Source organism: Heterocephalus glaber, unplaced genomic scaffold (genome assembly GCF_053883595.1).
Source record: "Heterocephalus glaber isolate CG9 unplaced genomic scaffold, H.glaber_assembly_v1.0 deba00001662, whole genome shotgun sequence".
Lineage (NCBI taxonomy): Eukaryota > Metazoa > Chordata > Mammalia > Rodentia > Bathyergidae > Heterocephalus > Heterocephalus glaber.
Window position 1 is genome coordinate 17,207,942 of NW_028258403.1, and position 24,440 is coordinate 17,232,381.

Below are 24,440 nucleotides of genomic sequence, written 5' to 3' on the forward strand. Positions count from 1 at the left end.
ACTTCTTCATGTGTGCTAATTTGTCAAGCAAAACTTTAACAAACATCTTCTGGAAATTTAGAATAGAGAATTTTGAGGTATTCATTTGCTTTTCTTGGCATTTACTTCCTTGAAGAAGTCAAAAAATGATCGAAGCATGACTTTTTCATTCCAGAGACTGCATTGGCTATCCTTAATCAAGCTGTGCTTTTTTCAGTGTTCCCCATTTAATCTCCTAAAATACTTCCTAAGACTTTGCCCCCTGCAATGGAATCAAAACTAAATGGTCTGTAATTTCCTCAAGTGTTCCCAGATCCTGTTGTAAATAATGACATTGTGCTGGCCACTTTCCAGCCTGAATGAAATGACCTTGTAAAAATGTCTGCTCACTCTTCTATAATGTCTTTTTCTACTTTCTGTAGTGCTCTTGGATACAGCTTGGCAAACAATACCTATTCCAAGAAACACCATTCTTCACCTCAGTCATGTTATTTCTCTCATATAGGCAGTGCTGTATCCAGAGGTAAAGGACTTTTATTTAAAAGTTAATTAGTATTTTAAAATAAGGAATTATAGGTGCACTGTGGCAGAAGGCCAGAATAGATGACCTATGAATATTTGAATTGACAGAGAGAAAATCTATTGTGATTTTGTAAACTCTGTAAGAAAATGCTGAACTTTCATTTAATCATCAGGTAGCTTTTATTGTAATCGTGTTCAATACCTTTTTTTTTTTTAAGAAAAGAAATCATTCCCTACTTTATAACACAAAACATTTTAAATTAGTTATTCCAAGCTGGCAGTTAGAATAAGAATATTTCACCCTATTGGAAAAGTTGTTCTTTCTAAATAATTATTCTACATTTAAATAAGAAATATGTGATATTCCAGTTGTCCAAGTCCTCTCCCACACCCTGTTCCCACCACTTTTCAAAAAAGAATCAGGACATCTGGCAGGGCCTAGGGAGAAGTAGCTCAACTCACTGAAGTGACAGGGTACTTCTCACACGAAGACAGACTAAAAATATAAAAACCTATTAGTGTGAAATAACAAAAGCTGAAAGGCAAGATATAACTAGGTCTCTGAATCCCCAGTTATTTGGGACCACTAGCTAGACAAACTAATTTAAAAAAGCAACTACCATTTTTTTATGGCCTACATGTACATGCAAATTTTCTAAGTTAGATATAAGTACTGGAACTAACAAGTTAAATAGATGGAAATATTGGTAGTTTTCAACCAGATGGCAATGGTTTTATTACTTTCTTTTAAGAAAAACCAAGGAGTAGTAAGTTTGTGAGAGCATTTTGGACTTCAGAAATCAAACAGGAATTAAAGACATTTTGAAGAGTTGTAAAACCAGCAAATAGACGAGCAAAATCTTTTTTTCATAAGGTAGGAACAAAATAGTAAGTATTTAAAATTGGCTGTTTGGCTCTGATTTCAAGTAGAGCAATTGCTTTTGCTGTGCTTTTAAAACTTTAAACATCGAATGCTTTTGTGGGGGTCCATATGTATTCATTTACTTTCCCTGAGCATCGCTCATCTCCACCAAACACCTACAACACAGTGTGTGCCATTGTAGGAGACTAGCAGCAAGGTCCTATTTAATTAACTAATTAGATGACTTGTCCTACACCTAAATTAGCATTAGTAGGTCTTTTATAATGATTGTTGAAGCACTGTAAATTAATTTTCTTACTGGCTATGACCATCATTTGCTGCTATCACAGTATTAAGAGATAATGCCATGCACAGTGGGGAACCTCTGTGGGCAGAAAATGAACATGGTCATCCTTGGATCACCAATTAGGAAACCTATTGTGTGGCAAAAACATCATTTCTATGCTGTAATATGATCAAATAACCATTAATTACCCTCACTAGTGAGAATTACTTTCTTTGTTGGAGAAGTATTGCATTCCATATTGTAGTTCAGAAATGTCAGAAGAAACCAACAACAAAAAACCTTAATTTCTAAAAATGATATATGTAATCTAAATCATATTAACCTCACATGTTACAGGTCAGGCTAAATTAGCATAAACTTTGTTATAGAACCTGAATAATATAGCTTACCTCTTAGCCTTTACATGTATTGATTAATAGGTCATCTTCACCTGCCTACACATACAAATATAATCAAACTGCACTGTTCTCTAAGGAACTGAATGGCAACAAACATGGTAAGCATCCAATTCCGGTTCACAGTAACCGGAGCATGTTTACTGGTGTAACATGGAGATGACAGAATGAAGATAAGTCCCTGGAGGCTATTCTTGAAGCTGGTGTGTGATTGTGTGCATGTGCACATTCATGTGCACGTCAGTGTGTGTCTGAGTGTAAATAAGCATACTTCCTGTGGACCGAGTCCAGCAGCTTTCGTGAGATTCACAAGGAGATCTGTGACTGACCTGCTCCTCTCCAAAGTGCACTGCCTTCAAAGGTTCATAAAAGCAACCTCTGTGGAACAGGCTGCTTATGCATGATTTCACTGTTCAGCAGCCATGAATGAACATGAGTGCCAATGTGAGGTCTTGATCTTGCTCAGCTTGGCTATTAAAATCTCACTGGGCAGAGGCGTGGTTGATTGTCAGGAGTGGGAGCCCTGCATTAAGTAGCCAGGTTTGGTCCTATGCCCTGGTCCTTTAAGCTGTGCCACCTTAGGCAAGGTATCCTAACTTCCCTGTGGCTCAGCTTTCCTCTTACAATATTACTCAACTTAAAACTATGTTGTATTTATATATATTTATAGGGTTATCTACATACCAGCATCCATAAAATGAAAGACTAATAAATCTGATTACACAAAAACTGAAATCACTGCAGGACTATTGTGATCATAGAAAAATGCCATAAAGTGGTATATTTATTTTATAAATAATCCATCAGGGTAGAGAGAGAAAAGTGGTGTAGGGATGGGTACTAATAAACTAAGTTGTGTAAATATTCATAATGTTAGGTATTTAGACACAGTAATTGATTCTGTTTTTATATGTTTGAAATTTTCTGAAAACTAAAAAACATTAAAATGCTTTAGATAATATCAGAAGAATAATGACAAATCAAGAAAAAAATTTTAAGTTACATAACACTTAAGAGGCTCATTTCCTAATATATAAAGAAGCCATAATAAATCAATTAGAAAACATCAACAAAGAAACATTTTAAAAATAGGAAATGAACACAATTTATAAAAAGAAAACTATATTAAGTAATTCTTAATTTATTTTTATAAAATATATATTTTAAATTTTACTTATTTTAATTAATTTGAATAGATGTATTGATTATGAATTTGTATTTATGTGTTTATGAACTAAACCTCCATTGTATTTATACATCAAGCAATGTTCATTTTATTAGTAACTGGAGAAATAAAGATTAAAACAACAGTGAAAGTCTAGTTTTTACTGATCAAATTGGCAAAGATCAGAATGTTTGATAATATATGGTGGGTAAGAGAAGAAAGTAGTATAACTTCAATGGGGAACAAATTCACAAAAAGTGTAAAAAGATAAAAAATATATTCCTTTTAGCTCATTAATTCCACTTCTAGGAATTAACCTTCACATATACTTACAGAGGATATTTAATATAGCTGATTTTCATAGAAAAAGATTTGCAATATTATCTGAAATGTCTATTTACTAGAAAGGAATTACTTAAATAGATTGTAGCACATTCATATCATGGAATACTAAGAAGCAGTTTTTAAAAATGAGACTGTCCCATAATATCAACACACTGTATAAGCAAATCTCTAATATACTGAAAATGAAAAAAAATCAAGAAATATATCAGTACATTAGTATATGGCCATTTGTTTAAAAATATATACACACATGGTTGCATGCACAGAGAATATGTATCTCTAGAAGGATTTACAAAAAATACAGTAGTGGTTCCCTCAAGAAAAGGGAAATGAGGTAGAGAAAGAAGCATGACAGGGAGTCTAATTTTCCATTATATATGCTTCTGGTCCTTTTATTAAATCATGGGATTGTATTAGCCACTTATAAATGGCTTTGGTTTTTTACACTTAAGTGTTTAGAATCCTGTTGGTATTATTAAATGCTCAATGAATGTTACTTATCACTATTATTTTAACCTCTATTTCAGACTGTCTTCCACTATACCAGTGCACAGTCCTTTTTGAAACATGAAAGTGAACAACAGCCAGATCCTAAATATGCTGTATGCTTTGCTGGTTCTATGTTTGTATTCACATGCTTGTTTCCAATTGAAAGTTTTCTTTTCCATCTTTTGCTTTTGACATTCTTTTCCTTCTAGGCTCAATTCACACACTACCTCCTCCTGAATTATATACCAGTTATGTAATCTTAAAAAGTGTATGTAATTGCTTAAGTTTTAGTTTTCTTGGAGATAAAAACTGAAGGATCAAATATAAGGCAAGTACATCTATTCACACATTTATCCAACTTACATTTCTCAATCATCTGTTCTGTACAGGCATTCTGACAGGAACTAGGACTAGGACCACGGGAAAGTTAACTGTCCCTCTGCCTTCGTGAAGCTCACAGTCTAGAAAGAAAATGTCAATACTGTTGATAAATTCAATGGCAAGAGTGAGCACAGGGTGTGGAAGTACAAAGGAATGGCACCTACCTGAAACAAGGCAAACCTTCGGGAGGAAGCAGTTGGGTTGGAAAGAAAGTCAAAATATCAGATTTTTTTTCTTCAGAAAACTGACCCCAAATAAGCAGCAAGCAGGGAGCAGCACAGAATTTTGTAAGATTGGTCTTGGCACCTCTCATGCCTATGACTATTTTGAGTCATTGGTGTCTAAGCTTCCGATTATCTAAAGGAAACCCACAGAAAAGAGCCAGTCTCCACCTGCGTCTTGCCCTGAAAGTTCTCGAGAGAGAATCTCTTCTGCCACTCTAAGAAACCCAATGTGACTATATCATAGGAAAATACATTCCACCCCCTCCCCCATACTGGGAATTGATCCCAGGGACTTTGCAATGAGCTACATCCCCAGCTCTTTTCTTTTCTTTTCTTTTTTTTCTTTCTATTTTTTGGACAGGTCTCGCTAATTTGCCAGGTTTCTTGAGCTTGAGCTTGAGCTTGAACTTGTGATCCTCCTGCCTCAGTCTCCCAGAGAGCTGGGATTACAGGCCTGTGCCGCCATACCCAGCCAAAAATAAAATTATCAGGCAGATCTCTAAATGGTGTGGCAAAAAGATACAAAATGTTGAATTTAGATGTTCCTTTGTACTAAGCAAGGGACAGAGTCTTCCAGAATGAGGAGTCCAAAGGCTATGCCTCCCTGGCCCTCCAGCCTGTCCACTTCTGCCAGGGGTGCTTCCTGAACTCAGCTCGCTCTCCTCCCTCTGGTATCCCCATCTCAGCCCCCACCAACCTTTCTTCAGGTTCCCCTCTTAGATGACCCACTGTTCTCTTTGGAAACAACCTTACCTCTCCCGTTAATAGGCAGCTTCTTCCTCTGGCTTCTTATATCTGCAAACTCAAGCAGCATTTCAGGATTTCAGGTTGACTGTAGCTTTCAGAGAACAGCTTCCATTTCCTGAAAAACATATTTAATGACAGTAGAATCTCCTTGGTGGTGAGATAGGTGTTGTGCAATCTGTAATACCAGGCATTCACCTAATTAAACAAAGGAAAGAACATGTCTGTTGGCCTGCTTTAGGCCTTGATCTTTAGGGACTATTACCATCAACCCCACCATCATTATGTTGAGAAGTATCTACCTCTTACAACTGAGGACTGGCAGCTTCTACTAAAGCAACCACTTGAGCTAGTTGAAGGAGGTTGCTAGTTGACCTACGGTGGCTCCAAAAGATCTTTTTGAGTCTAGATATCTTCTTGATGGAGTGAAGAGAAAGGTTTGCCAGTTCATGCAGCCATGAATTGAATAATTCCAAGTATTCAGGCTGTTTACCCTTTTGGGGGAGTGGGATTGGAGCGGAAAGCCAAAAACCAAACATCATCCCCCTCCCAAAACAAAACAAGACCTCTTGGGCAAAAATAAAGCTCTGAGGAAGTCTAGGCTTCTGCAACACGCTTAACTGAAAAGAGAAGGCTTCGCCAGTTGTAATTAGGTAGCCTTGGAATTGAGACATGATCTGGTTCAGCATCCTGCACAATCACGTGGCATTCCAGTGGCACTTTCCAGATACAACCCCACTCTCCAGTCTGCTTTTAAACAGAAAAGCACAAAGCCTCTCTGAGCATGTGCAAGGCAACAGATTTATGCTGCCCTCTGCTGGTAAGTAGCTATACTGCAAATTCTTACAAGGGGAACCGGACTGGGTAGGTTGACTACTTCCCCATTCCTAGCCCTACTTCCTACAACCTCAAAGAGAAATAATCCCTTGCGTTTAGAAGTTGAGTTCTGGATGGGGCTAAGGTGACAATAGAGTTGGAGAGAATATAGACCAGAAGCAGCAGACTGACCACAAGTCAAGGATATGTCACTAGTAGAATCTAATATAGCTCACAGGATTCCGTGTATTTGCCTTTTTGGGATGGGAAGAATGTGGATTTTCATTTGAACTCGTGTGACATTTGAGTTACTTAGTACTGAATGCATTCTGTGATATATTCAGAAAATGCATTTCACTAATGTTTCTCTAATTCATGGGGCTGCTATTTTACCAGTCACCATGATCCTTAATCAGTAGAGTTGTATAGCATGTAGATAGTCTGTAAAAGTGCTTAATAAAAATCATTTAATTCTAAATTACATGAGTGCACTTAACCCTAAAGATATTAAAACTGATTGTTTGATGTATTGCCATGAGTAGGTAGAAATTCAAAAATAAAAGCTTCCTGCACTTAAATCAAAGAGCATGGAGCTCATAGCCACTCGGTACAAGCACATGCATCAGTGTCATGATGCTGGGCTATGATAAACGAACCCATTTTGGGCTTTTAAACTGTAAATATGAAGTACTTGAATTTGATCAGTGGTGAGATACATAAGTGAGTTTTTCCTAGCAGAGTACTGTTTGTGACCTGAGAGCCTGTTAAAAGCCTGTGGAGATCACCTCTCACATATCTGTAGACTTGGTGAGGGTGGTAGTGGAGCCAACTGCTGATGCCTGACAGGGTTAATATCAATATCAGTCTGGACATGAGCCTGGAGCCAGGTCTAGTTGCACAAATAGGAAAGAGCACATATTTTCATCGACTGCATTGTCTCCATTGGGTTCTCATTGTAGCTACATTGACTCTCGCTTAACTTGTTCAGTACCAACTCTCAAAGCCGTACCATGCCCAGGAGGGGACTTATGTCAGTTTCAGTGGTGAATCAAAATAAGTTTGGAGGGATATGTCTGATAAATCTGAGAGAATCTCAGTAATGTCAATAGCTTAATGAAGGAAGCAAGAAAGATCATAAAATGCATATATTGTCTTTCTGTGTCTTTCAGTCCTCCTGTTCCAGATAACATATATGCTAATCCACAGTTCAAGATTATCTTTTTAGTTAGGAGATTTACTGTTTATTTATTTGTTTATTTATTATGACTTCCTATATATTTATAGCCTTCTTCTTAGTGGTTACCAGGCAGAAGGGAAGAAAAGAAGTATGCTCTTCTTTCCTACATGTTAGCAATGCTTTATATTTGACTTCTAAAGCTTCTGTGAAGCTGAAGCTTTTAGAGTTATTTGAAGAGAATGGCAATGTCAAGAAATATCAGGGACAGTGAGCATCCCATTGAGAACCAAATGCAGAGTTGGCTAGCTCACTATCAATTATCTATGTAGTACCTATTAAATGCAATATGATAAGGTAGGTGATATAAGGCATGAATAAAGAAATACAAAATAAGACACTGCCTTCTTGGAATATGCAGTTTAGCAGGTCTGATTCTATTAGAAAGCACACACCCTATTAAATTATCATTGCATACTACATAAAGTCAGTTTATCTGGCAACAGACCCTGGATCAGAGATTGCATGCAGGAGGTATATTGGGGAGTGAAAGAAACAAGACTCGGCAGAGAGAGTTGAACTATGATGCAGTTGCAGTGGAAATCTTGGCTTCCAATGGTGAGCTCTGGGCTAAAAGGATGGCCTTTCAGAGTTGTCCCAAATTGAGGTAAGAGGGCCTGGATTTTGTATCCCTTCCTTTAGTGGTCACTGGATGCAGACTGCCCCAAGGAGGAATCATAAAATTGGGTGAGAGACATTTCTCTTTGGCCTGGGGAGATTTCTAGTATTGAGCCTTCAGCAGGTAATATTTCCAGGAGCTGGAAGGAATGAGTGTCTTGGTCCTGAAGGGAAGTATCTGAGTGGTGTGCTGCCATAGCGTCCACCACTGATCAGCCTGTGTGTTTCATGGGTGTACTTGCTTATAGTAAATTCACTCCATGTAGAAACAGTTTCTCCAGGACTCTGGTTGGTGTTGCTTCTTGGGTACACTTAAAAGAGGAAGGTAAAGCCAGGCATGGTGCCATGGGCCTGTAACTCCAGTTAACAAGTTAGTGATACCTTGTCTCAAAAATTAAAAATTAAAAAGGATGCCTGGGGATATAGTTTAGAGCAAAGGCCCTGGGTTCAATCCCTAGTACTGCAAAGGAAAAAAGAAGAGGAAAGCTAAGTAGAAATAAATGACTGTTCCTCATGCAGCAAGCGGTCTCTGTGATCAAACTTGATACTCAATGTCTTATTCCTTTATTACCCATTTTAAATCCCTTCACCTTTGGCTAGCATTTCTTTTGATCTAGGTAGCTAGTGGAAGGCATAATCTAGATTCACATCTCTGAGGGGTATAAATCCCTGATCACCATTCACTTCTCACGCCATACTTACTCCATACGTCCTTTTGTTGTCAAAAATGGGGCAGTAGAGTACAAGAATCTCTTGTATAAGGAGAGTACAAGTCATCTTTCATGACTTTAAGGATGACACTAATCTTTTTCATTTTCCTCAAGATAGGATAATGCTGTTGATTAGTAACTTGGAGGATGAGGAAACAGTTCAAAAGGTCCCTCTTGGTCTTCACAATTATGATAGCTCTTACTTCACAGAAAAATGAACCAAAGTAAGGATTCTTCTGTCTACCAAATATGTTCACTACAAATAAACATTCAGAGACTGGAAAAACGAGCACTGGCTGGGTCTCAGTCTCAGTGTTCCCAAAGTGAGCTGGTCAGGACTTTATTGCTTATCTGGCCCCAGCATATTTCCAATGAACAAGAGGACCATGTAACACTGCAGGTCTCCAGGTCTGAGTGTCAGCTCAAACCCTCTATACAACTGTCATCAAAATCTTTGCATATTTTCATTATCCACTCTACAGTTACTTTAGTATATTTGTGCGGTCATAGGTCCCTTTGGAGAAAGATTGGCGGAATCACTATAAACAAGCTATGATATTACAGGATCAAAGGCTCTCATTTAACAAACAGACTCAGAACTGAGAACTGGCTCGCATCCAGAAACTAGGCAGGGCATCATGGTTTTGTATTGCTATGGCTTCCCTCAGCTTCTTGATTTTTTTCTTAGTATAAATTAAATAATACCTTTGTAGCTGCTAATCTATCCTGACCCCTGGGAACACTATGTTCTGTTAACTGTCTCTATAGCTGTCTGAATGTTAGCCCATTCTGGCTATAACACCAATGTAACTACCCATTACAAGAACTGGGTTTATCTTGCTTTTGACAGTTAGGTGCTACAGCCAAGCTGTCTGAGTCAATTTCTCATTATAGAGGCACAATTCCCAACACCCACAATCTAAGGGAGGAAAGGTTTATTTTGGCTCACACTTTGTAGAGGTTTTGGTCAATAGTTGGCTGGCTCTAAGGCAGGATGGCATGGCAGAGGGCATCACAGAAGAGAAACAGATTATGGCTTGGTGGTGGGAAGCAAAGAGAGAGAGAGAGAGAGAGAGAGACAGAGTCAAAGGCGAGGGTGGGTATACCCTTCCAGGCCACACCCCAGTCTTCACCTCCCATCATCAATTTAGCTCTTAACTCATCAGTGCACTAATCCACTGATGAGTATCACTCCCCTCAAAACCCCACTTATGAGTGCAGGAGGCTTTGGGGAGGTCATCTTGTTATAAATCATAACATTACCTTCCACATTTTCAGGATATTATCAGCCTCATTCCCATCATGAGTCATGGCCTACTGAAGACAGCCATCACTGAGCTTCTCAGCTACACTACTGGCCCCTACCTACCACATTTCTTGTCACTTTGATAAATCAAATGCCCTGCAGGTCCTCCTGGAACACATTGTCATTTGATACTTATTTTGGTCTTATGTAGTATATCTTTGCTGATATGCCTTTTTCCCTGTGCTTTTTAAATCTCTTCTCTACCATCTGTCATGGACTTCTCATTTAGTGTGGCTTTTTGCTTCTGCCAGCCATCCTGCAGCATGCTAGCACTGTCTTCTGAGGCCTTTCCTAGGAAATAAATCCTGTGTCCCAGGTCAGTGCTCCTATACTGAAAAACTCTCCTTTATCCACCTTTCATTCCTTCCCACTTTATCCAGATTCTTCATGATCCAACCCATAAAACTATCCTAGTTTCTGACAAAACATTTTCGCTAGGTCCCAAAGACTTTTAGGATATACTCTGTTTCCTCTCTTATAGGCCTAGCACTGACCTGGTTGGTTTATGCTGTGACTTTATCCTAGTTATTGGCCCCATGGCCAGGAGGGAAGGTGGGGTAGATCCTTAGCAGGACTTGTGAGGCCACATAATCTTCAGTGAGGGGTGAGAGACACTAGCAAATAGTAGAAAAAGGAGTGGTCTCCTTTTCTAGGCCTAGTCAATTCAGACTGATCTGTATCTTCAACGTTCTTGAGAAAAATTATGTAGGTGTTCCCAGATCCCAATATGCTACTTCTCAATCAAGGCCCTGATCTCAGTATAGGAGTCTTGTTGAGGTTGAGCAGTCAGTCTTCTCTGGGACTCTTCCACCCATGAAACTGAGTCTTCATCCTGATCCTCAGTATTTTCTATTGTTATCCCTTGTATCTAGATGTCCCCCCAAAGCCTCATGTGCTTATAGTTGGGGCTTTTTGGAAGTGGCTGGATCTAGCATGTGTGATACTGGGATTAAGGGTGTATGGTAACTAAATGGGTTTAGCATAGTGCTGGCTGTGGATAATAGAAGCCTCATCCTTGATGTGGTGGCCTCAATCAATAGGTTTATATCCTGGATGGAAAATAAACGGAGAGAGAGAAGGCCGGCATCATTGCTCTGCTTGCTGCCTTCTGCCTGCTTATGGACTGTTTCTCCTCTGTGTTGCCCTCCACCATGCCTCCCTGTCTTGGAGCCAGCCAACTTTGGACTGAAACCTCTACAAACTGTGAGCTGAAATAAAGCTTTTCTCCTTTTACTTGTAGGTGTCAGGTATTTTGTTTCAGCAATGAGCAAAGTAACTAAGACATCTACTATTCAGGTGTACAAAATGAGAAACCATCCATGGCCAAGGAGGCCCTCTGGCTTTCACACTTTGTCTTTATTTGATGGTTAATTATTCCTCTGGCTTTCATTGTCTTTCTTAAATATACTGATAATAAGCCAACAATAGCCTATCAATTCTGTAGTCTTTATAAGTAAACACCTGAAATTTCACCCAGTCAGTACCTTTCTCTTCCACAGGCATCTCATCCAGTTTATTCCCTATAAATTGGAATGATATCAGGGTCTATCAGTTCTTTACTTACCACTAGTTATGGCATTTTAATTGCCAGTTGGACAGTACATAAGCCAACCTCAGAATCCTATTTTACAAGTGTCTATGTAGGACTGTTCCTGGTGCCCACTGTCTTAGGTCTGTTTTCCAGGAAACAGACTCTGAGATAGAATTGCTTGCATCATATGTATTGCGAGTTTTACTGAAACAACACCTGTGAGAAAGTGAGAGCAGTAAGATTGGGCAAAAGGAAAAGTTGAATGGCAAAGTAGTTGCAATGGAGACTTTACCAATCCCTTAAGAAGTGCTGGTGCTGGGATGGCCCTTCTCAGTTATCCCCATTTGAGGCAAGGAGGGCAGGCTTTTGTATAATTGTACTAGATGTGGACTAACTCTGGGAAGGGGGTTTAAATTGGGCAAGCCAGCTTCCTTTCACTAAATTAGAATTACTCCATAATATCATTGACATTTTGAACCACATAATTCCTTGTTAGGGGAGGGGAGGCTGCCCTGTTCATTCTAGGATATTTGGCATTATCAGTGACCTGTACCTACTAAATTCCCCAGTGGCATTATAGTCCTTGTGACAATCAAAATGTCTTCAGATATTCCCAGATGTCTCCTGGGGGCATAATTGCCCCCAGCTGAGAGCCATTTGAGCTGAGGGCATGGCACAAAAAGAAATGCAGCTGTGAGCCATTAGTTAATACCTCAGGAAGCTGGAGGAACAGTGCCTGGTCCTAAAGGAGGAATGTGTGGGCAGTAAAACACAGCCTCCATTACCTAGAGAGAGAGAGAGAGAGAGAGGAGAGAGAGAGAGAGGAGAGAGAGAGGAAATCTAGTCAAATATGTGCAGCTTTAAACTTTAATATTTAAAGCTTTAATTCATTTGAAATTCATTTTGGGTGCAATGTGAATTAAAGTAGTTCATCATTTTAAAAAATGACAGTTGTCTAATACTTTTTGTTTTGTTTTGTTTTTGGTACCGGGGATCGAACTTGGGTCCTTGCACTTGCACAGCAGGCGGTGAAACCACTGAGCTAAATCCCCAGCCCAGTTGTCTAATACTTTTAATTGAATGGACCATCATTTCTTTTCCAATAACTTTTTAGCATACTGCAATTTCCAGTATACATATGAAGCTAATTTTGAACTTCCCCCTGAGCTCTAAAGGTCCACCTATCTATTTTATTATTGGTATCTGCTCTTTTGAAATTATGAAATTATTTCCCTCTCTCAATGTAAGTATTGCTCTTCTTTGGAATCTCTTGACTGTTATCAGCCATTTATCCTTCTAGTTAAAACTTAACACTGGGCTGGGGATGGTAGTTTGCCAAGAGGATCACTTGAGCCCAGGAGCTTGAAGCCAGCTTGGGCAACATAGCAAGACTTTGCCTCAAAAACAAACCAAAAAACCAAAACAAAACCAAACCCCCACAAAGTACCTACTACCATTGCAGATAGGTAAGTTAATTAGATATCTTGTAGGCAGTTAGGGCCAGCCCAGGGGGAGCCAACATGGAGGACACTGAAGATACATGCACTGAAGCCAAAATTGTAAAAGAAGAGAAACTACCACACCCATGTAGAGTGAATAACAGTAGTTGATATTCTAAATAGGTATCAATCACCTGGGGGTGGGGCAAGGTCTTAACCCAGCCTTTCCAGGAAATATTCCTGGCCCACCTTTACTGAAAATCCTTGCATGCTTGCTACCTGACTTGCTGCCCCGTTTGACCCCCATTTAATCAGTATTACCTGGGTGACTGTACTTGTAATCTTATTGGTTGGTCATGGTTTTGTCCCACCTCATGCCCACCTTGTAAATTTCCATTGGATCTTATAGTTTTGTCCCACGTACCTACCTCACCACATGGCCTTGCTGTATAAAACACCTTTGAAAAGTGGGGTGAGCGGGCAACAACCCACTTTCCCGTCCCCCTTCTGTCTCGCTTAGACAGAAGCTTTCTTTCTCCCAATAATTTTTTCCTACTCTTAACCTCCATTGTTCCTAGAATTCATTCTTCAATTTCAGAGAACACGAACTCAGGTTTTGGATATCTAGTAGATTTGGGAGTTACATCTCTTTCCCCTATATCACTACCACCATAATAATCATAAACAACAACAACAACTTTTAAATCAATTAATAAATTTCATAATCTTTAAAAAATTATGACTTGTGTTTTCATTAGAATTGCATTGGATTTATGGACTAGTTCAGAGTTTCTAATTTCTTTACAATATAGAGTTTTTCCATCTAGAAATTTGGTACTTCTTTATACTTACTCAATTTTTCTTTTTTGTAACTTAGTAAAGTTTTATACTGTTTTTCAATACAGATGATGGACTTTTTTGTTGCTACTGTGCATGAGTTTTTTTCTTGTATTTTTTAGCTAACATTTCAAAAAATGTTAATTTTGTTTTTATCCTTTGTTTCTCTTACTGAATATTATTTAATTTCTTTTAGACCGTTCTTTTATACTAAATATATTGTTGTCTTTCCATTTCCAAACATGTTTCTTATGCATTGCCTAGAACCTTCTCTTCAGAAGTGAAAGCCTTGTTTTCATCCTCACTTTAACATGTTAATGATTTTTTTTTTTTTTTTTCTGGTACTGGGGATAAAACTCAGGACCACTTGCCAGGCAGGTGCTGTGCTGCTGAGCTACATCCCTGGCCCTAACATGCTAATGCTTTTTACAGTTAAGTTTGATGTCTGTGTTTTCTTTCTGATAAATTCTCTTTACCATTTTTATTAACATTTTCTTTTCTTTCCTGTTTATTAGGGGTCTAAGAATAAATATTGAATTCATCTTTTTCCATTGAAATAATTTATAAATTCTTAATTTAAAAAGTGATTGGTAGAAAGCTATTCATCTGAGGAGGAAGGATAGAGAGCAGTACCTTGGAAAAGTAATTCCCTTTTCGTTTTCCTCAAATAGCTATCAGATATAAATCCTTAACTGTGAAAGCATAAATACTCCGACCTGAACACTAGCAACAGCATGCACTTGGAAAGGATAGAGAAACCCAGTGTGCAACCACAGCCATGTTTAAGGACAAAGGAACTCAAGAGAAAACGACAGCAATGGCAGCAGCTGAAGATGAAGAAAAGGAGCCAAATTGCAAGAATACTCTTTTATAACTAAACTGGGTGCCTGGGCCTGAGAAAGGACCAAGAGATTGTAGGAGAAAGACCCAGATGCATTTATCATTGTGTCATTTGCAGCAGTTACATGTAGTGTAACTCCCCAAACAACTGTAAGCCTCAAAATTCCAGCTCTCCTCCTTAGTTTTAGCCCATTGCTTAGAAAAGAAGGATCTTAGAAATTGAGGATGAAGACAACCCTCTCAGGAATATAGCAAAACTAGACTTTGTATGAAAAAAGAGAAAAGTGTGTTTGTGTACACATTTACATACATGTGTATGTGTGCATATGTATTAGGTAGAAGTTTAGAGGGAAGAGATAAATTGATCTGAAACTACTGAGAGGACTGTCCAGGATTATATAGGAGGTCACAGTTTGAAACACCTTTATCTTGATTTAGATCTGAGATATGGCATCTTGTATTTTTTCTTAAAAATGTCATGTCTTAATCTGTGAGCTGTCAGGAAATGATGTTTGTATGGTGAAGAGTCAGGGCAGACAAGAGGCTCCAAAAAGGTGAGGATGCCTCTAGTTTGGCTCTCTCTGTTTTAGACAGCTAAGATCAGGAAGATAAAAGGGAATTCAGAGAAAATGTCAGAAAGCAAGGTTTACTTAAGATCCCTAATATTACTTTTGTAATAGGAAGGATTCTCTTAGGAACTAAACTCTTTATCAACTTTGCTTTGGGAGATCTCACAAAGGCTTTTTTTTCTTTTTTTGAAAGAGCAAAAAGCCAAAAGAAACATGTTTTATTGAATTGACAAAGCACAAAATATTTGTCATTGCCATAAAAATTACACTATGTGATATAATTACTAATGGTTTGAAGAGAAATAAACAGTATAAACAAATATGGCCCAAACTATGAAAATGTAAAGCATATAAATCAAAATCATAAAACAATTATTCAATTCTCAGAGGCCTACTTAATATATACATATGAAATTTCTTATACACATATACAATAAAATCTCACAAAAACCATCACTATGAAGCCAACCAGTGTACAAATATAAAAATAAATCTTTATCTTTAACCTCAATTTTATATTCAGCGGGGGAGCTATGTGACTTAGATTTATGCAAATAACATCTAGTATTAAATAATCAAATGTCACATAGATTGTATAAAGCAGCAAGTGGAAAACACAGGGCTTAAAGTTAACAGTGAAAAATGCCTCCTTATCTGACATTATGTTCTATAATCAATTTAAAATATTATCAAATGTCTCAGGATACATAAAAAAAGAGTGTAGCATAATTGTGATTTTGAAAGTTTTCAGAGGAAAAAAACGCGGTAAGTTACTGCTATAGGAACATGTAAATATATATAATTATGTCAAATTAAGTAAATATATCAAATTAAGTCTAAGTTAAAAACATTAAATATTTTTGTCTTTACTGAAAATACATCCTAAATTTGACAACACCTTCATAAGATCAAATTGTGGATAAATAATCATGATCTCCCAGCATGACAGCTAAAGGAGTTTTAGGTAGCTTTTCTCTACACAATATTGCTATCCAGACCTATAAATCTCTAATTTGGCAAAGCGTTTGTCCACACTTAGTTTAAAATGATCAGTTTGTCTGCCAAAGGTGCATAGGTGATCGCCCTGTCAATTTGGTGTGCTGACAATCCAGAGGCAAGGAGCGAGCTAATACTTCTGCATTAAAGGTACTCTCTTATTTACAAATTGTGAGACAAATATAACAAGACACTTTGGAGAAATAAATAAAAGTTACACAATAACATGCATACTAACACAGTTTTGTGCAACAGAACCCAAACGTGTGTTTTATTTATCAACATACATATATTAGGTCCCACATCACCTGGGCTCAAGATACACCACTGAGGCAAATAACAAACACAAAGGTTTGGTTTCAACATACCACATGTCACAAAAAGAATAATCACTTCCACCCCACATTTATTTTGACAATTTCCCTCAAGCAAGGCATGCTTTTTTGGCTTGGAATGTAATTATTTATTTTTTTTTTTTGCAGGGAACAAAAACCATAAAATACAAAACTACAATTCATGGTAGAGTTACTGAGGATTCAATTTTCCAGTTAAAATACTAAATGTCTTTGATAGGAAGAAAACATGCTTTGAAAAGCTAAATGATGTTGTGGCTCTTTATCTCATGAAGACTTTTGTGCTCTACAGTGTTTGGGGAAAGATGAACAACACAGCCAGGACCTAGGTGTGATATAGGAGCAAGAAGAAAGAGTTCAAGAACAAAGATCAAGTCGGTCAACAAGGGCAGACAATTTTTACTAAACATCCTTGATATTTACCCCTTCTTTCCCTTTGAAATTCCATTACCCTCCCTCAAACCCTGCTGTTGACTGAAGGCTATGTCCTCCTCTCCTCCCTAAATTCACATGTCAAAGTCCTAACCTTAGAAGTCATGGTATTTGGAATTTGGAAGTAATCAGGTAATGAGGGTGAAGCCCATAAGAATGGATTAGCGCCCTTATAAGCAGAAGGATGAGCAATATGATCTCCTCCCTCCATGTGAAGAAACAGTAAGAAAGGACCCTCTGAAAGTCAGGGAAGTCCCAGTGAGTGAGCAAATTACCTGTCACCTTGATCTTGGGCTTCTCAGCTGTCAGAACTGTGATAAATTGCTCTTGTTTAACCACTCAGGCTATAATATAGATTAAGACAAACTAAGACAGCCCTTTCACTTTGGTAACCAAAGTGAAATAGCTGACATCCTCAAGTAATCTCAAGAGACCACATTGAACTCATCTCCCCATATTTCCAGAATACTGTATCTTCTTTAAATGTGAGCATGATCATACCATGCCTTAACTAAACATTCCTTGCCTGTAGCATTGTTCTCTGAAGTGGAATCTGCAGCTAGGACTCTGATTAAACTGCTGATTTTACGTTTATCTCACCAGCATCAAAGTCTCTGGATGTATGATATTTAAAAAATCCCCAACTAATTCTTCTACACATTTCCGTTAGACAGCCCATGATCCAGTCTAAGTGCAAACTCCTTCCCATGGCATAAAAGTCCTCTCAGATTCTGGAAACTTGGCCTGTCTTCTCAGCTTCATTTCCACCACTAGTTCCCCCATTTGAACTAAGAACTGTAGCCAGCTGAATGACTTGTGTTTTGCTGAAACGTGGGCAGGTAGGCATAGCTCCACATCTGTGTCCCTTTTTCTTCTTACTGCTAAAACCTCCATGTGTCCTAAAACTCACCTCCTGGAAGCACACCCTCACCGCCCTCTACCACTATCTTTCTTTCCTCGGTTCTCCCTCAACGCTCACCCTGGTACTCTGTGTGCTATTCTCTGCCAGCATTCAGAATTCTCAGCAGTACTCAGGGAACTGCTCTGGAACTATAGATTGGGAGCTGTCTCAGCACAGGTGGGGTGGTATTTATTCCACCACATTGAGCACTCATTAGGCATCAGCTGAGGGAATAAATGAGCATATGATGCCCACTTGAGACCAGCACTATCCAATCAAAGTATAATGTGAGCCACTGTGCACAATTTTCAATTTTCTAATAGCCATGTTAAAAATAGTAAAAAGGAACAAGTGAAATTCATCTTCATTGTATCTATAACCCAATCTATCAAAAATATTATCAGTTCAATATGTAATCCTCACAAATAAGTATTGATAATTAAATTTTACATTATTTTTTCATGAAGTCTTTAGAATGCCATCATGTATTTTATTTTTTTCTTATTTGTACATTTTTTGCTGTTCATAGAGTTTACAATCCTCTTGGGGAATGGTTGGTTACATATACATAATTACAGAATGTTTCTTTTTTTTTTTTAAATCGTCTTCCCCTTCCCTCCTCCTCTAGTTCCCCTATCACATTTTTCATTCTTGTTGATATTATTTGTCTTACCTCATGTTATGGCCTATAATGTTCAGATTAATTGTGGTTACTAGGTTCCTATATATGGCATATTTTTATTCTTCTTATTTCCCCTTCGCCTCCTCCTCATCCCTCATCCTTCTTCCCTTGGACCACTTCCCTATTGCAAGAGATCCATGCCATTGTCCCTTTCTATCCATCTTTTATCATTTTCTTTATTTGTACTTTGCCTCACTCAAATGAGAGATACTATATGATATTTAAGCTTGTGTGTCTGGTTTATTTCACTCAAGATTATATTTCCCAGGAGCATCCATTTTCCTATAGATGTGTCAAATTTGTCATTCTTTATAGCCAAGTGGTATTCCATTGTATATAGATACCATGTTTTCTTTATCTAATCGTCTATTTTCCATTATGTGTTTTAAACTGAAGAGTTATATGGCACATCTCCAGTGCTCAGTAGTCACATGTGGGTAGTGGTACCATACTGGGCAGTGTGTTCTAGACTAGAGAGGATGTGAGAACTTTTTCCTATGAAGGAGGCAAGAGTCTAGATCATGGTTCATACATAGTCATTACATGGCACTTTAATGATATTTTATCAAGACTGTGTAAGCCTTGGTCTCCTTTTTGGACTGCACAGAAAGGTCAGTGCTGGTTTGACCATGAGCATCCTGTGTGTGAGCTGTGAATGGGCAACAGAAAGCAACAGGACTGTCAACAGCTAACAAGCCAACTGCTCAGCCAGGCCTTTGGAGCAGAGATCCACAAATAAGCTACCTCTCTAGGGAAGATTAAAGGCAGTAAGTAGGAAGGCTACATTCTTAGGTGTGCAAAGCCACACCTTCCAATACCATCATCACTGAAGTTTTACTCACCCACAGAAAAAGCCACAGAAATGTAAATATGTTCATGTGTAGATGCCTTGGTAGGGGCGAGCTCCAGGTATCCACACCCTCTAAGGACATCATTCCATTTGAGGGAGGAGATAAAAAAGAACTTTCTTAAGCAGGAAATTTAGAACCATTCCAAGATGTGAGCTGTTTGTCTTGCTCAGACTTGTCTGCTGGCTCCATCTAACTCAGACAGCAATGAGTGTTTGCTGGGCCCAACCTCTGCTCTGCTGGGCTCAGAACTAAAAAAAGAAAGTGATTCTCCATCTCCCAGTCCCAAACTTGGGTGACCTCAATCGAGAAGCCTGGTGCCAACTGGCACTGAGCAGAGGGTGGAACTGAGAGTTAACTTGGCGCTCCCAGCCTGGCACCCTCTTGGTGGGCAGTAACCCAAAGCAGGCTGTCATGCTTCTCATTCCCTAGAACAACAGGCACCATTTTCAATGAAAACAAGTCAGGTACACAAATTAGCATCAGAACCAAAATGGTGTCCTGGGAAACTAATTTCAAAAATTTCAGTTTTAAAACATTTTCTTTGCAACCTAGAGAGTGAAGCCATGCCTTTCACAAGGACAAAAGCCCTGTGCCAAAGAACTTCATCTGATATAAAGAAGTGTCACTGACCAAAGACTGTGGGAGAGATGGCTTTCAGGACATGTTTAATGTATTTTCCCATACCTTCTTCCCATATAATTCTTGCTCATTCACTCATGCCTAGCATTTTTTATAGAAGTGAAACAATTCTCCTTTAGTTTCTTTTCATAGCAGTCTTTCTTCCTGCAAGAAGTTGGACTTCATTGCATTTAGAATGCAAGCAGCTAAAGGACAGTCTGAAATTTTTGCCATTATTAGGTAGAGAAGATCCAGAACAGCACACCTCCACCCATCAAAACTTACTCCTTGGAAATTATATGAAAAAAAAAAAACAACTTTGCAGCCCAATGATAATAAGATGAGTTTTTAGAAGGGTTCATAGTTTTAAAAAATGCGTCCATATATATTTCCTCAATTCAACTTCTCAGTAATCAGAGTAGAAACAGTAGGTCCAGTCTTTAAGTGATGTTTCTCCTAGAAGTGTTCATTTAATTGACAAACTTATACTAACAGCCTTCTGTGTTCTGGGCCTGAGAAATGCACCAGAGAACAGGGCGCCAAGACATAATTCCTCTTAGGAGGAGCTGAGTCCTATGAAAATAGAAAACAATGAAATTCATATAAACCCCTCTGACAGTGTATTCATCATGTTCTGGGAACACAGAAGAGCAGCCTTCAATGCAGTATTTAAATATTGAATAGTCCCTTAACCTGAAAAAATTAAACTCCTTAATGATGGAATTTCAGGTGTCTCAATAAGCTAGTAAGAGAGCTATAGGCAGGAAGTCCTCCCCAAGGATCTCTAATCACACAGCACTGACAGGACTTTGCCTGGGAGGTGTAACTATGGTATGTATACAGTATTTATGAACTGTTTGTAGAGTTACACAGTGCAAAACTGGAGTATGTGTAGTAGTTGTAACTTTATGTACAGCATTTATAAACTAAGAGTCCTGGCTTCTTTCCTTATATACTAGGAAACATACATTCTCCACATGAGTTTTAGCCTACAATGTAGAACAAGTACTTCTGAATATCAGTTAATATATTTTATAATTCTCTTTTCTTGGTACTTTGTTCAGAATTTAAGCATAGTCTTTCCTTTCTTTTTCTCTTGTTTTCTAAATGCAAAAATAGAATGTGTACCTATTGTAAACAATTCATTGTTATACAAATATACAATTTTAAATCTGTACAGTTATCACCTCCCAAAACACTGTTAGCAGTACAGGGTATATCCTTTCAGGGCTTTAAAAATGTATGTGTTTATATATTATCCATAGTGTCTTACAACTTCCTTAGAATAGCTCCTTCAGATAGACTATCTTTCTGTGTTCATAAAGACATAGCATCTTTAGAATCCTTGCTCAATTGTTTCTATAATTTTTTAGTCTTATGAATAATGTTAAGATTAATATCCTTCTACCTACTCATTGGTACATTGGTTTGAGTATTTCTAGAAAATGAATTTCTAGAAGTTGAATTGTTAACAGAATCAATGGGGCAAAGCTTTAACACTTAAAATAAGTTAAAAGTACTTTTGGTGGGGCTGGAGATTTAGCTCAGTGGTTCTGCCGCCTGCCTCACAAGCACAAGGACCCAAGTTCGATCCCCGGTACCAAAAAAAAAGTACTTTTGGTGAAAATAAATGGAGAGGAAAGAGATTTACTGAGCAGCTATGATTTACCAGTCATAGTGCTAGACATTTGCATTATCTCATTACTCCTGGAAATTCTGAAAATTTTGACATCATTCCCATTTTAGAGATGAAGAAATTGAGGCACAAAAATAAGGCTTTCCAAGGTTACACAGGTAGCAAATGGCAAAGCCAAAATTGGAAGGTAGGATTATCTGGTTGTTTCTACCATACTGTATGCCTGTCAATATATAATATAATGCTACTGGTTTCCTGGTTTTCCAACTGTCTATAAAGAAAACTTCAGAAGTTTTTGTTTTGATTCATTTTCAAAATGCTCAAATAAATTTATATCATCTTGAACTTACATATCGAAGACATTCACATGAACTATATAAATTATACTGCTTATTATAAAATGTCTCATTAAATACTTCATCCCTTTGTTCATACTGAATAACAATGCTGTATATAAAAGTACTACACCCCAAAACATACATTTCTTTATTCTGAAATTCTGCTCTGGGTTTATATAATTCTATTAAAATGTATAGTAAAGAAGCAGTTCGTTATGAAGCCAATTTGTCTACATGCTACTCTGTATTTGGATAGAGCTAACCTGTTATCTAAGTCTTTTTTTGTTTTTTTGCTTAAATTCTTTTATTGGTACATTTTAGGTATACAATATGTTTACATTTATCATTGGGTGCTTGTCCCTGTTCATGATGCATCTTGGTTCTTATTTTTCCCCATTACTTGTGTGCCCTTCATCCCCTCCAGCCTTCCATATTTACATAGACTTCATTTCCATTTTTTTCTTTTCTCACGATTTTTCCTTTCCCTTCTTTCCTTTCCCCTCCCCCTCCCACCTCCCCTACCCCTCTGGAACTTTTCTTCCTATTTCAATGCATATTGAGGCCATACTCTTAAGTGAAATAAACAGGACACACATATAAATACCAAATAGTTTCTCTAGTGTGAGAAAATGAAAGTGTAAATAAGGATTAAAATGATTAAAACAAGTAAGTCTTCTTTGCTTATTATTTGCTTAATAATTAATTATTTCTTTCCATTTCGCCTCCTTTTGAAAATCCACTAGTTCTTTAGTAATTTTCAGGGTTACTCACTGAGGGCAGACTCCTCTGGAAACAAAATACCTATACATTTACCATGAGATGAGATGGGAAGAAAAGAAGAGAAAAAAGACAAGACAAAATCAGGAAGCCATAAGAACAATGTTCAAATACTTCTACTTCTCAGGATGGTTGTATCTTAATTTTTGCATCTTACATGATCAACTCACAAGGTAATATATACTAATGTTTTTCAATGAAATGTTTGATCATAATATGCTTATCAACATGGTGTTTCTCTTTTGTTTTAGGTGTTCCCTGGAATCTTATGTGTTCTCATAGCACTTTTTCCATGTCTCCAGAACATCTCTTATCACAGTTTTTCTTCCATCTTCCTCATTGGACTAAGAGTTTCTAGACAACATACAGCATGTCCCTGATATCACTGGATCCCTGCTTCACTCATTTTATATTTTGCTTGAAGGAATAGCCTTTAGAGCATTTCTTCCTCTTAACCTCCTACCCAATGCAAATTCACTTAAAAAACCAGATTCGGGAAGTAGCCTAACTTAGGGATAAATGTATATGTACAACATGATAGGGAATTAGAGGACAATGAACTACTGTAAGGCCTGAGCAGACATTTGTTCCCTGAGTTCCTTTTCCCCCATTGTGCATTAACCTCACATGCTTCCTCCCTCTACTACTTAGTACATAGTAATTAACCCTTTCTCAGTCTCTTTCTTCAAACTCGCATGCCTACAACTATCAGAGCATACAGTAGACACAAGAGTTTAGAAGTAGCAGATGAACAGCAGAATTTGCAGTTATGAGACTTTCCAAATAGCTTTCAGCAATCTAGTATAAGACAAGCATCCCTCTTCCAGACATGCCATTTTTAAAGTCACCCTCTAAGAGTGACTCCAGTCCAAGGAGGGAACCTGTCATTCTTGCTAGTGACTTCCATCTCATGTGTCAAGTAAGGTCCTTCCTGCCTGGTCCTTGGGCAGAGCTCACCTCCATTGTTTCTTGGTGCTTCGTGGCCCCAAGTCCTGGGGAAGACAGCTTCCTCACCCAAGGCCCTAGTTCACCATTCCAGGCAAGGCAGACTTGTCTCACCTTAGAGCTGGTGTCCCCCTTTCTGGCCTCCAGGAAATCTTCTTTCTTATTAACTTAATAATTATAATCCAAATGCATTGATCTACTACTTTATCTTAGGCACTGTACCTAGCACTTTTTATATATTACTTCATTTAAATTCTAGAGCAATCTATTGATGGTTATTATTCCCATTTCATAGACTTTTAAAAAAACTTAGGGTGGGAAAATTCAAAGTCTGTGTGTGCTTTGATCCTTCTCTTCTGAATATAAATGCAGAATTACATCATTTTTACTGGTATATGAAGGTTCCCTTCCACTTTGCTGTCTTTGTTGATCTAAGGCTCCTGCATACTGAGAGACCATAATCTTTTCTTTGCCTGTGACCACTGATCTCCTCATCAACTATCTCACTCTTAACTCATTCTGGGTCTCACACCAGGGTGTGGCTTTCGCCTTAGCCACTGCCAGCTCTCAACTCTGCTCCTTTTGTTAAACACTTAGC

General features: G+C 38.0%; 1 long non-coding RNA gene across 17 annotated transcripts in view; it reads left to right on the forward strand.

Annotated features, from left to right (window-relative positions):
- LOC110346238 (uncharacterized) overlaps positions 1 to 24,440 on the forward strand; it is a 118,597-nt gene that overhangs the window by 35,117 nt on the left and 59,040 nt on the right. For 10 of the 17 annotated variants that reach the window (XR_002390159.2, XR_002390158.2, XR_002390163.2 and 7 more), the window contains one exon: positions 22,864 to 23,070. The exons of the other annotated variants lie outside the window; for them this stretch is intronic. This is a non-coding gene — a long non-coding RNA (uncharacterized LOC110346238). The remainder of the gene's footprint in view (positions 1 to 22,863; positions 23,071 to 24,440) is intronic. 17 annotated transcript variants of the gene reach the window in all.